The sequence below is a fragment of the Leuciscus leuciscus genome, assembly GCF_965113295.1.
Source record: "Leuciscus leuciscus genome assembly, chromosome: 10".
Classification (NCBI taxonomy): Eukaryota; Metazoa; Chordata; class Actinopteri; order Cypriniformes; family Leuciscidae; genus Leuciscus; species Leuciscus leuciscus.
Window position 1 is genome coordinate 19,653,177 of NC_138734.1, and position 14,302 is coordinate 19,667,478.

General features: G+C 43.0%; 1 protein-coding gene and 1 long non-coding RNA gene across 2 annotated transcripts in view; both read right to left on the reverse strand.

Annotated features, from left to right (window-relative positions):
• Positions 1-14,302, reverse strand: part of LOC309508671 — a 342,418-nt gene that overhangs the window by 126,162 nt on the left and 201,954 nt on the right. The gene's annotated exons all lie outside the window — the stretch shown is intronic.
• The window catches only part of LOC309508176 (extracellular calcium-sensing receptor-like), a gene marked incomplete at both ends in the record, with an annotated part of 114,830 nt that overhangs the window by 62,266 nt on the left and 38,262 nt on the right, over positions 1-14,302 (reverse strand). The window lies entirely within an intron of this gene.

Consider the following 14,302-nt stretch of genomic DNA (forward strand, 5'->3'; position numbering starts at 1 on the left):
ATATGTCTCAGGTCTGTCAGGCAAGTAGGCTATACGCTGAGTTTCGGTTCATTTATGAGACAAACTCCAGGTTCACCCGCCGGCGCCTTCGTGTCGTGATTATCTATTTTCTAATATATTTACTTATTTATTAAATCCAGACAATAATGGTTGATGAAACACTGATCAAAATTAAGATACAATTAATACAAAACGAAATTAAATTTAAAGACAGGCTTTGTGCTTTCTGTTTGAGGTCTCAGTGAAAGTTTTAAAGCAGTCTTTTAGTGCCGCTGTCAGAGCGCTCACGTCCGTAACGGAGAACTGTCCCATCTGTAACATTGTTTTTTTTTGTTTTTTTATATACATTTCTAAATATGCGACTTATAGTCCAGTGCGACTTAGGCTATGCCTATAAATGTTTTTTATTCTTCATGGCGCATTTTTTGACTGATGCGTGGCGTGAGCGGAGCGGAATTGGAGCGGGAAATAGGGCAACGCTCCGTCCTTTTGAAATTGCCGCTCTGCGCTCTGTCCAAGATCCGCCCGCTCACGCTCCCCGCTCGCTCCCGCTCCACTCCGCTCACATGCTCTGATATCAGCCTATAAAATCGCAACTTTACATTTTCCGTCGGTCTTAGTACACGATGTAACTACAGAAGAGTCAAGTTTTAAATAGGAAAAATATCAAAACTCTTTGTTAATTTTTTTGAGAGAGATGCTAATGGTCTTGTCCGGTTCAATTCATTATGCTAAGCTATGCTAAAAGTGGGACCCCCAGACCCGGAGATCGGCTGAATGGATTCGAAAACGGTAAAACTCAACTGTTTAACTCTGGGGGATTTGTAAAATGAGCCTATTTCCAAAAAAAGTGGAGTATCCCTTTAAAAAACAAACTCGCAGGCAAGCCGATGGACTCAGAATATGAACTTAACGCGCAAAGTTTAATGCTGAGCGTTTCCCAGTGATATACTGGCATAAAGTTGGCTTGACGTTGGACAGTCGCACATTTAGGGACCGTCTCTAAAGTTACATACGACATTGGTACATTGACAAGTGTTCATGTAGGTGTCAGGCATAATGCGCACCCTTTAGATTTTTGATATTTATTCAAATAAATTGAAGTTTGCTATTGAAGTTAGATTAGAAACGTGTATGCCAATGTTGTATGCAACTTTAGAGATGGTCCCTAAATGTGCAAATGTCCAATGTCAAGCCAATTAAAATTTAGGCTACATTTAGTCATTTAGCAGACGCTTTTATCCAAAGCAACTTACAGTTAAACTAACGGAGGACAACAATATACAAGTGCTATGACTCTTCCCAGTTTAATCTAATGCAGTACACATAGGCATACTTATATATAGCGTTTTGTCCCGACGGAAGGGGAATCCTTGAGTATGATGAGGTATTAAGGGGAAACCGATTTAATCCCGTTCATGGTAGAGAAAGCTGATAACATGTAGGCTACACAGGGAAAGTAACAATGAAGTTATTGAATGAAACATAAACACAGCTTTTGTGTCTTTATCATCTTTTCCTCATATATACTGACGCAGATAATCATTTTCATTTTATGAATGAATGGCTTGCTCTAACTGTTGCTCTGTCTTCGTCAACAACACGCGCTTGCACCCCCTGCTGGTTAGGTCGACTAACAGCAGATGGAGAGTATGCTCGCAATCTACTGCTTTTCCTGCAGTTCCTGGATGTCAATGTTGAATTAACTGTCGAATTTGAACCACTGAATTTGTGGAAGCGAATTTGCAAAGCGTAATAAAATGGACCAAAAATTGCCTGTTGAATATTATAGGTTGTATTTTTAAACAGTTTGACTATTTTGGAAGTGAAATATGAAAGGTGAATATGGATTATTGAATTTTAATAATGAAAATGTGTTTGAAATGTTTTGAATTGAAATATTCACAGCTTAAATATTCAACCATGTTGAATTTCAGCCCATAAAAATGCAAGCCCTGAAAATACAATGCATTAAAATGCAAGCATGGTTAATGCAATGCCTTTTTTTTCTTTTTTTTTTTCTTTTTTTTTGTAGTGCAATTCAACAGGCTGTTTTGTTTAAAAAACATTGGCATTATTTTACTTCCATAGAATTGGGCCTAAAAATAAGGGATGTTGCTGCATTACCAAACAACAATCGAGTTGATGTGAAGAACCAGAGACAGAGAATAGAAAGCTGACAAGTGTTACGTCCCAGGACGTATGGATTTGTGTTTAACAATTATGGTGTATGTGTCATTCATTGATGTACTGTGTGTGCTGCCAATGGACCCAACAACCTGCTGGAAGTTGTAGTTTTTATTGTATGTTGTTGTTCTGTCCATTTTCCTGTGCTCCTCCCTGTCCTAATCTAGATGATGGGGCCTATACCAGGCAGCTACTCCTCATCAATGGCAAGAGGAGCCAGTATTTAAGCAGAGCCAGAGAGAGAGACATTGAGATTTCTTCTCCTCAGAGCCTGAGACTGTTGATGGCGCCAGTTCCAGAGTGTTGCTCTTATTGGTGTGTTTTAACCCTAAAACAGGCAACGTGACTCACGAGTCACATAGTTTTTATTGTCTTTTTGGGGGCATAAGAATGATTTTTTCATCAAATCCTTTTATCATTTATCACAGCCTGGTCTGTCTTGAGTATGCTGGTCACATGATTTGCTTAAATTTTTGTGTGATAAATTAGCCAGCCTGACCTAAATCCAACATGGCTACCAGTGGTGCAGGACATTCAGATTTTGAGAAAAGTAAATATATATTAAACTTACTTATCTTCTGGAAAAATAATAATAATACTGCTAACATTAATTGTGAACATTGTCTTAAGGTGCTGAAGAAGAAAATTAATTAATATGTTGTTCATGTTGTTATTTAGCACGTTTTGAAATATATGTGACTCCTGAGTCACGTTGCCTGTTTAGGGTATAAAAAAGGGATTAACCCTAATTTTGACCATCTGTGTATTTTGAGTTTTTAATTCACTATATTACAATTAAATCCTAATCTAATCATGACAAACTATATATCGTTGGAAAGGTCTAAGACTCCTAAATAGATATTTTAGCACTGTTTTTTGTTACAAATTATGTAGGAACAGTAATAGATGAATTTATGACAAGAGTGCACCTCAAAAAATCTACATCATAACAGGAGTTCTGCCGTTTGTCACAAAAAGTCGATGCACACACTTTTAATAATTGAAACTTTGGTTTTCATGCTAAAAGTTCATAATAAAACATATAATCTAGTATTTGTCAATAAAAAATGATAAAATAATATCCTCTAAAAAGTATAATATATATATATTATCCTCTAAAATATAAGATTATCTTTTTTATCGCCTTTTTTATTACATCACATATTTTAGTAGTTATCATAAATTAGGTATTATTTGAAAGCTTACAAACTCAGAATTCATCCTGTGAAAACCGTTTTTAAATTGGACGTTGCGTTACCATAGAAACGGTACTCTAATTTCTTTTATCTGGCTCCACCCCTTTTGGGTGTAATCATGTTTCATAATTTATGATCAAAACCTTTTCTAATCTTGACAAAATATTGTCAGAAAGGTCTGAGTCTCAAGGTTCGATATTTTGTGACAAAAGTGATATTTGGACAGAAATGTATTAATTTGTTACGGCAGAATGCATACAATTAAATTCAATGGAATGTATGTCACCCGGTGGCTATTTTTGGTATTACGCCTAAACAAAATCTCATGGGAACTTCAAGTTTTGTGATATCATCTTCAAATTTGGAACACAACTTGGTTAGATATATGGTTTTGATTTTATATTAATTTTAGAGCAAAAAATATTTTGTAATATATATATTTTATATAAAAGAATATATTTGATATAATATTTGATTTATTTGATTTACTGTAAATGTAAACTTCCATAACTTTTTCATACTTTCATTTTTTTAAGTGCTTTCACTTCAGCAATAATTTGCTGAGTGTCTTCTTTAAAACAAGACCAAACTTAGGTCTATACCCAAAATAATTCTTGAATTACAACCATTTAAGTTTGAATAGTGCATTTTAAAGTAACACTAAGTAGTTTTTCAACCTTCATAATATATTTCCAAGACCCTTGTGATGGTACATCGACTTAAAATAGGTTGAATGACACGTCTTCCATAGAGCGGGGTAAAGTTAGTTTTGTTTTAGATATTCCCCAGACATTCTAGAGTTCTTACGAGATCAAGAAAATATGATCATATAACACCGATTTTATCATCACTGCATTGGTTACCTATAAAGTTCCGTATTAATTACAAGGTATTGCTACTGACTTATAAAGCCCTAAACGGCTTAGCTCCAGTCTATTTAACGGATCTTCTATCGCCCTATAATCCATCGCGCTCTTTGAGATCACTAAATTCAAGGCTTTTGGTCATACCTAGGATATCCAGAACCACCAAAGGAGGGAGAGCATTTTCACATTTGGCTCCAAAACTCTGGAATAGTCTTCCTGATACTGTTCGTTGCTCAGACTCGCTCTCCCAGTTTAAAACTAGATTAAAGTCGCATCTCTTCAGCCAGGCATTCATATAATCCTACAGTTCAAACTACAATCCGGCCTCTATCCAATGCCAGAGGAGAACTGGCCCCCGACTGAGCCTGGGTTCTCCCAAGGTTTTTTTTTCTCCATTAAGGCACCTGATGGAGTTTTAGGACACCATTAGGTCACTTGATGGAGTTTTTCGGTTCCTTGCCACTGTTGCCTTTGGCTTGCTCAGTTGGGGATATTTTGGGGATATCTAATTTAATTTTATCAATCAATAAATTCCTCTTGAAACAAACTTTGTTGTATTATTTTAATTTAATACTGTGAAGCTGCTTTGATGCAATCTGTATTGTGAAAAGCGCTATACAAATAAACTTGACTTGACTTGACTTGACATTCGCTGAAAAATGGCAATACCTCACAAACGACTTGGCCAAAAATTATTTAAACCCTATTACCGATAAAAAGGCAAGGCTTAAAATATTTCACAAGCTTAATTTTCCGTATTTTCGCTCTATATAATAAGCACTGCCCCTCAAAAGCCGACGCAATGTGAGTTTCTCCGGGAAAGCTCGCTCTTGACGGAGATGCGAGTAAGGGACCGTGGGGAAAGTGCACTTTTTCTTCGTTTTTAAAGAAAACGCAGAGTGTGTGTTTTTGTAATAGCTTTTTGATTTTAAAGGGCCTATTGACATGAGACCAGTGCAGTTCGGTAGGGGGCCTCAGTGGGCATCTTTAACAACCTCTCCTTTACCCCTACTGGCGGAAATCGGTATTGCATGTTCAAAATTAACATTCTTTTTGAAATAGCTTTGTCCAGCAGTGAGACAGAGACATCAAACCAGTGTCATTAAGTAGAGGAGGACAGGGGACAACTTTCACAACCTCTCCTTTACCCCTATTGGCGGAAATCGGTATTGCATGTCCAAAATTAACATTCTTTTTGTAATAGCTTTGTCCAGCAGTGAGACAGAGACATCAAACCAGTGTAATTAAGTAGAGGAGGACAGGGGACAACTTTCACAACCTCTATTTTTACCCCTACTGCTCTCCTTTCACCCCTACTGGCGGAAATCGGTATTGCATGTTCAAAATTAACATTCTTTTTGTAATAGCTTTGTCCAGCAGTGAGACAGAGACATCAAACCAGTGTCATTAAGTAGAGGAGGACAGGGGACAACTTTCACAACCTCTATTTTTACCCCTACTGCTCTACTTTCACCCCTACTGGCGGAAATCGGTATTGCATGTTCAAAATTAACATTCTTTTTGTAATAGCTTTGTCCATGAGTTAGACAGAGACATCAAACCAGTGTCATTAAGTAGAGGAGGACAGGGGACAACTTTCACAACCTCTATTTTTACCCCTACTGCTCTATTTTTACCCATACTGGCGGAAATCGGTATTGCATGTTCAAAATTAACACTTTTTGTAATAGCTTTGTCCAACAGCAAGACAGAGACATCAAACCAGTGTCATTAAGTAGAGGACGACAGGGGACAACTTTCACAACCTCTATTTTTACCTCTACTGCTCTATTTTTACCCCTACTGGCGGAAATCGGTATTACAGTTTCAAAATTAACATTCTTTTTGTAATAGCTTTGTCCAGCAGTGAGACAGAGAAATCAAACCAGTGTCATTAAGTAGAGGAGGACAGGGGACAACTTTCACAACCTATATTTTTACCCCTACTGGCGGACATCGGTATTGCATGTTCAAAATTAACATTCTTTTTGTAATAGCTTTGTCCATGAGTTAGACAGAGACATCAAACCAATATCATTAAGTAGAGGACGACAGGGGACAACTTTCACAACCTCTATTTTTACCCCTACTGCTTTAGTTTCACCCCTACTGGCTGAAATCGGTATTGCATGTTCAAAATTAACACTTTTTGTAATAGCTTTGTCCAACAGCAAGACAGAGACATCAAACCAGTGTCATTAAGTAGAGGACGACAGGGGACAACTTTCACAACCTCTATTTTTACCCCTACTGCTCTATTTTTACCACTACTGGCTGATATGGGTATTGCATGTCCAAAATTAACATTCTTTATCTAATAGCTTTGTCCATGAGTTAGACAGAGACATCAAACCAATTTCATTAAGAAGAGGAGGCCAGGGGACAACTTTCACAACCTCTATTTTTACCCCTACTGGCTGAAATCGGTATTGCATGTCCAAAATTAACATTCTTTTTGTAATAGCTTTGTCCAGCAGTGAGACAGAGACATCAAACCAGTGTCATTAAGTAGAGGAGGACAGGGGACAACTTTCACAACCTCTATTTTTACCCCTACTGGCGGAAATCGGTATTGCATGTTCAAAATTAACATTCTTTTTGTAATAGCTTTGTCCAACAGCAAGACAGAGACATCAAACCAGTGTAATTAAGTAGAGGAGGACAGGGGACAACTTTCAAAACCTCTATTTTTACCCCTATTGGTGGAAATCGTTATTGCATGTCCAAAATTAACATTCTTTATGTAATAGCTTTGTCCATGAGTTAGACAGAGACATCAAACCAATTTCATTAAGAAGAGGAGGACAGGGGACAACTTTCACAACCTCTATTTTTACCCCTATTGGTGGAAATCGTTATTGCATGTCCAAAATTAACATTCTTTTCGTAATAGCTTTGTCCATGAGTTAGACAGAGACATCAAACCAGTGTCATTAAGTAGAGGAGGACAGGGGACAACTTTCACAACCTCTATTTTTAGCCCTACTGCTCTATTTTTACCCCTACTGGCGGAAATCGGTATTGCATGTCCAAAACTAACATTCTTTTTGTAATAGCTTTGTCCATGAGTTAGACAGAGACATCAAACCAATGTCATTAAGTAGAGGAGGACAGGGGACAACTTTCACAACCTCTATTTTTACCCCTACTGCTCTACTTTCACCCCTACTGGCGGAAATCGGTATTGCATGTTCAAAATTAACATTCTTTTTGTAATAGCTTTGTTCAAATGTGAGACAGAGACAACAAACCAGTGTCATTCAGCAGAGGAGGACAGGGGACAACTTTCACAACCTCTATTTTTACCCCTGCTGGCTAAAAATCGGTATTGCATGTCCAAAATTAACATTATTTTTGTAATAGCTTTGTCCAAATGTGAGACAGAGACAACAAACCAGTGTCATTCAGCAGAGGAGGACAGGGGACAACTTTCACAACCTCTCCTTTTATTTGAAAAATCCATGACCAAATAAAAAAATGTAATAGCTTTATCCATCAGGAAGAGAGAGATGTAAAACTCATTCAAGTAAAGGGGAACAATTGACATTATGACAAACTCTCTTTTTTCTTTTACAACAACTAAATGTTAAATAAAATGTTTATAAACTTGTGGTTGTGCATTGTTTATATAGAAGTCTGGACAAGATGTATATATGTATATATACTGTAGGTACGGAAAGTATTCAGACCCCCTTACCTTTTTCACTCTTTGTTATATTGCAGCCATTTGCTAAAATCATTTAAGTTAATTTTTTTTCCTCATTATTGTACACACAGCACCCCATATTGACAGAATTACAAAATTACAATTACAAAAGAATTACAAAAGAAAAACTGAAATATCACATGGTCCTAAGTATTCAGACCCTTTGCTCAGTATTTAGTAGAAGCACCCTTTTGATCTAATACAGCCATGAGTCTTTTTGGGAAAGATGCAACAAGTTTTTCACACCTGGATTTGGGTATCCTCTGCCATTCCTCCTTGCAGATCCTCTCCAGTTCTGTCAGGTTGGATGGTAAACGTTGGTGGACAGCCATTTTCAGGTCTCTCCAGAGATGCTCAATTGGGTTTAAGTCAGGGCTCTGGCTGGGCCATTCAAGAACAGTCACAGAGTTGTTGTGAAGCCACTCCTTCGTTATTTTAGCTGTGTGCTTAGGGCCATTGTCTTGTTGGAAGGTGAACCTTCGGCCCAGTCTGGGGTCCAGAGCACTCCAGGATATCCCTGTACTTGGCCGCATTCATCTTTCCCTCGATTGCAACCAGTCGTCCTGTCCCTGCAGCTGAAAAACACCCCCACAGCATGATGCTGCCACCACCATGCTTCACTGTTGAAACTGTATTGGACAGGTGATGAGCAGTACCTGGTTTTCTCCACACATACCGCTTAGAATTAAGGCCAAAAAGTACTATCTTGGTCTCATCAGACCAGAGAATCTTATTTATCACCATCTTGGAGTCCTTCAGTTGTGCTTTCATGTGTCTTGCACTGAGGAGAGGCTTCTGTCGGGCCACTCTGCCATAAAGCCCCGACTGGTGGATGGCTGCAGTGATGGTTGACTTACTACAACTTTCTCCCATTTCCCAACTGCATCTCTGGAGCTCAGCCACAGTGAAATTTGGGTTCTTCTTTACCTCTCTCACCAAGGCTCTTCTCCCCCGATAGCTCAGTTTGGCCGGACGGCCAGCTCTAGGAAGGGTTCTGGTCGTCCCAAACGTCTTCCATTTAAGGATTATGGAGGCCACTGTGCTCTTAGGAACGTTAAGTGCAGCAGAAATTTTTTTGTAACCTTGGCCAGATCTGTGCCTTGCTCTGAGCTCTTCAGGCAGTTCCTTTGACCTCATGATTCTCATTTGCTCTGACATGCACTGTGAGCTGTAAGGTCTTATATAGACAGGTGTGTGGCTTTCCTAATCAAGTCCAATCAGTATAATCAAACACAGCTGGACTCAAATGAAGGTGTAGAACCATCTCAAGGATGATCAGAAGAAATGGACAGCACCCGAGTTAAATATATGAGTGTCACAGCAAAGGGTCTGAATACTTAGGACCATGTGATATTTCAGTTTTTCTTTTGTAATAAATGTGCAAAAATGTCAACAATTCTGTGTTTTTCTGTCAATATGGGGTGCTGTGTGTACAATAATGAGGAAAAAAAATTAACTTAAATGATTTTAGCAAATGGCTGCAATATAACAAAGAGTGAAAAATTTAAGGGGGTCTGAATACTTTCCGTACCCACTGTATATATGTGTGTATACATATATGTCTGTGTGTATACAGGTGCTGGTCATATAATTAGAATATCATCAAAAAGTTGATTTATTTCATTTATTCCATTCAAAAAGTGAAACTTGTATATTATATAGACTCATTACATGCAAAGTGAGATATTTCAAGCCTTTATTTGTTATAATTTTGATGATTATGGCTTACAGCTTGTGAGAACCACAAAATCAAAATCTCAGAAAATTAGAATATTACATGAAATTGCTCAGTAATTACACAGTAATACCATGGTCATTGAACCAGGTTTTAGTTCTTCTGGCAGTGTGGGCAGGTGCAAATCCTGCTGGAAAATGAAGTCAGCATCTCCATAAAGCTTGTCTGCTGAAGGAAGCATGAAGTGCTCTGAAAATGTCCTGGTAGACGGCTGCGTTGAGTGGACAGCACAGTGGACCACCAGCCGATGACATGGCTCCCCAAACCAACACAGACTGTGGAAACTTCACACTGGACTTCAAGCATCTTGGATTGTGTGCCTCTCCATTCTTCCTCCAGACTTGGATTGTGTGCCTCTCCATTCTTCCTTGGGACCTTGGTTTCCAAATGAGATGCAAAATTTGCTCTCATCAGAAAAGAGGACTTTGGTCCACTGTGCTTTATTAAATCCAGAGTCAACGCAGCCGTCTACCAGGACATTTTCAGAGCACTTCATGCTTCCTTCATTTTCCAGCAGGATTTGCACCTGCCCACACTGCCAAAAGAACCAAAACCTGGTTCAATGACCATGGGATTACTGTGTAATTACTGTGTGATTTCATGTAATATTCTAATTTTCAGAGATTTTGATTTTGTGGTTTTTACAAGCTGTAAGCCATAATCATCAAAATTATAACAAATAAAGGCTTGAAATATCTCACTTTGCATGTAATGAGTCTATATAATATACAAGTTTAAATTTTTTAACGGAATTACTGAAACAAATCTACTTTTTGATGATATTCTAATTATATGACCAGCACCTGTATATACCCTGTCTGTTTCAGTGTTTGTCATGGAGTCCTTGCTATATGTCACACCACTTCTGGAAGTCTGTTTTCAGTCACTTCTGGTTTGGTTTGGTTCTCTTACGAGAGTACTCTCGTATTGCGTAAGCTAGCTTACGCTACGGGAAAAACCCTTTTCTCGAGAATACTGAAGCCAAAAAATTATCCTTAATTTTGCATTAGTTTAAAACGCATTGCTGCATAAGCAGACCTAGGCAGAGCGGCTCGCGCGCCTATTGGTTGCTCAGCAGCAACTGCTGCAACCTATCCAGGACCTGCTCGTGACGAAGCACCAATGAGGGCGCGGGCGCCCGTGCGCGTCACGTCCCGCCAGAATGGGCGTGGCTACGGGCTATAAAAGCAGGCCCGTGAGGTTGTTCTCTGATTTTTCAACTCTTCAGCGAAGTGGACACTCACCTCGCTGTTCTCCGGAGAAGCTGCGCCGTCGAAGAGCCTTCAGCGGGACGAGCTTCAAGCCGGCCATCTCGCCGCTTCCTCTGCCGTTCCTGCTGCGCTATCCGGCGCCAAATATCCTTTTCATTACCGCGTGTTACGTTACACACGCTTGCATCTAAAAGAGCGAGGCGTTGTTGCAAATGCCTCTTTTCAAAAAGTGCGGCTCCTGCCGAGCCGATCTCAGCGATGGGGACCGCCACATCCTGTGCGTTTCCTGCCTGGGACAGACACACGCGGACCACGCGCTTTCCCTGGGCGGCTGCCCGGAATGTGAAGTGATGTCTATGGCGACCCTGCGGGCTCGCCTAGCATCTTTCAGCGTGGATCCCGCCCCTCCGCTTCTCTCTTCTGGGCCGCACCGTAAAAAGCGCCGTTCACAGAGAACACCGGAGGCATCTGCCGCGAGTGCTTGCATGCCGGATCTCTCCCCGTGTGCATCGCTCTCTGCATCCCCCACCTCTATCACGGCCGGCCAGCCGCCCGCTGTGGATATCGAGTCGGGGGGAGATGACGCAGAAGGGGACAGCTGCTCTATCCTGGCTTCTGACTGCGAAGTCTGGTCGGGCTCCATTCCGGACCCCGCCCCTTCTCTTCAGGAATCGAGCGGTGTGCGGTCTACGTTCGACGCCGAGCTTCTTCGCCTGCTTACCAAGGCCGTGGAGGACCTCGGCCTCGATTGGTCGCTTCCTGACGAGCCTGCATCCAGCAGGCTGGACGGTTGCTTTCTGCCAGGCCGCCGCTCGACGCCTCACACGAGGCCTGCCCCCTTTCTTCCGGAGCTCCACGAGGAGCTCACTAAGAGCTGGAAGGCGCCATTTTCTGCCAGGCTGCGTTCTACTGTCTCTTCGACGCTCTCTCTAGTAGACGGCGCGAAAGACAAGGGCTACCTCTGCATTCCTCCGGTCGAGGAACCGGTAGCCACGCACCTCTGCCCGCCTTCCGCCGGATGGCAGTCTCATCCTTCACTGCCTTCCAAAGCCTGCAGGACTACTTCGGCTTTGATCGGTCGCGCCTACACCGCCGCCGGTCAAGCTGTGTCCGCAATTCACATGATGGCCGTGCTTCAGGTGTATCAGGCCGACCTTCTCCGTAAAATGGACGAGGCGGGCCCGAACCCTGAGAATTTTAATGACCTCAGGAGCGCGACCGACTTAGCGCTACGAGCCACTAAGTCCGCTGCTCAGGCCATCGGGAGGAATATGGCGTCTCTCACTGTCACCGAGAGACACTTGTGGTTAACGCTGTCCGACATGAAGGAGTCCGACAGAGCCACTTTCCTCGAAGCGCCCGTGGCGCCATCCGGTCTCTTCGGCCCGGCTGTCAAGGGGTTTTCGGAACGGTACTCCGAGGTTCAGAAAACCTCCCAGGCTATGCGGCATTTCTTGCCGAAGCGCTCCAGTTCCGCTACGGGTCGCTCTAAACAGCCGCCCAACCGGAAATCAGCGCCACAGCCTCCCCCGCCGCCAGCCGAGGGATTCCCAGCGCTCACGCTCTTCCAGCCGCCACAGACCACCTCCCCCTCGGGGACCCCAGTCCAAGATTGTGCTGAAGGCAGAGCCCTCAAAGTCTTCCTGACCGCGTTAGGAAGACGAAGATGGTCGAGTCCCGCTGCGGCCGGACCGCCATCAAAATCAGCGCGCCTCGCTCTCACAGTTCCCTCAGCAGAGGTGACTGGAGATGTGTATTTCACAGCCAACGAGCCCGTTACACAACACGCTCGCCTGTACTCAAAGGCCGTTTTTACGGCCGCCCAAATAAATCACAGAAAGAGCATTCTGTCTGTTTATCCGGCTCACGCCGATGGTGTTATAAATGTAGGTCATGTGCCCACTCCACAGTGTTCGCGCCTACATACAAACACGGCCGACTCAGTGACTCACACTCATTCACGGCCCATATCCATAAACTCGGCTCACGCCGTGTGTGTTTTGAATGTGGGAAAGGTGCCCGCTGTACAGCGCTCATCCCTACACACAAACACGGGCTGCTCTGTGATAAGCACTCATTCAGAGCCCCCGTCAATAAACACAAAACGTGTCCCGTGTGTAAATCACCCCCTACCAGACACGAGCTGTGTTATGTGTGTGCGAAGCGCGCGCGCTCTCTCTCAGGCGCTGTGAGATATGTGCCACACACACACAGCGACAACAGCCCGCGCGTTATTCTCCCTCTAGCTTTTCACATAAAGGCATGGAGGGAGCTGCCGGGCGTGTCAGAATGGGTACTGAACACGGTAGAACGAGGCTATTCACTACAGTTCGCTCGCAGACCCCCTCGCTTTCGAGCCAGGGTCGAAACCACGGTGAACAGCGAAGTAGCACACCTACTTCGCGCCGAGATTGCGAAACTGTTAGAGAAACGAGCCGTAGAAGCCGTCCCTCACACACTGAGCGAGGCAGGTTTTTACAGCAGATATTTCCTCGTTCCAAAGAAGGATGGCGGTCTCAGACCCATCCTAGATCTCAGACGGCTGAACAAAGCCCTTATGCAGAGATCGTTCAAAATGCTCACGACCAGTCAGATTCTCGCGCAAATTCGCCCGAGGGACTGGTTTATCTCTGTGGATCTGAAAGACGCATATTTTCAGATTCAAATAGCGCCCCATCACAGGCCTTTCTTGCGATTCGCCTTCGAGGGGCTGAGCTATCAGTACACCGTCCTGCCGTTCGGTCTGTCCTTAGCACCCCGTACATTCACGAAGTGCATGGATGCAGCGCTCGCTCCCCTGAGACAACGGGGGATGCGAATACTGAACTATCTGGACGACTGGCTTATTCTAGCCCAGTCAGAGTCAGAGTTAATAGCGCACAGGGCTCTATTACTCGACCATTTACGGGATTTGGGTCTCCAAATCAACTGGACCAAGAGTTTACTGTCTCCCAGCCAGAGAATCTCTTTTCTGGGAACAGACTTAGACTCTGTGTCAATGACAGCGCGGCTGACGTCACAGCGCGCGCTGCAGATTCAGCGCTCAGCTGCAGCTTTCAGGACCGGCAGCATTTTTCCTCTCAAACGTTTTCAGAGGATGCTGGGTCTTATGGCTTCGGCCTCGGCAGTGCTTCAGCTGGGCTTGCTTTTCATGCGCCCGCTGCAGCACTGGCTGAAGACGCGGGTCCCGCTGCGAGCATGGTCCGCTGGCCGCGTTCGCCTCAGGGTAACTCAGAACTGTGTCACAGCACTGAATCCCTGGAAGGCGGCAGACTGGTATCAGTCAGGAGTGGATCTGGGCATGGCTTCGAGATGAAAAGTAATCTCGACAGATGTTTGGTCTGTGGGCAGCCTCAGAAAGGCGCCTACACATAAACTGTCTGGAGATGAAAGCGGTCGAA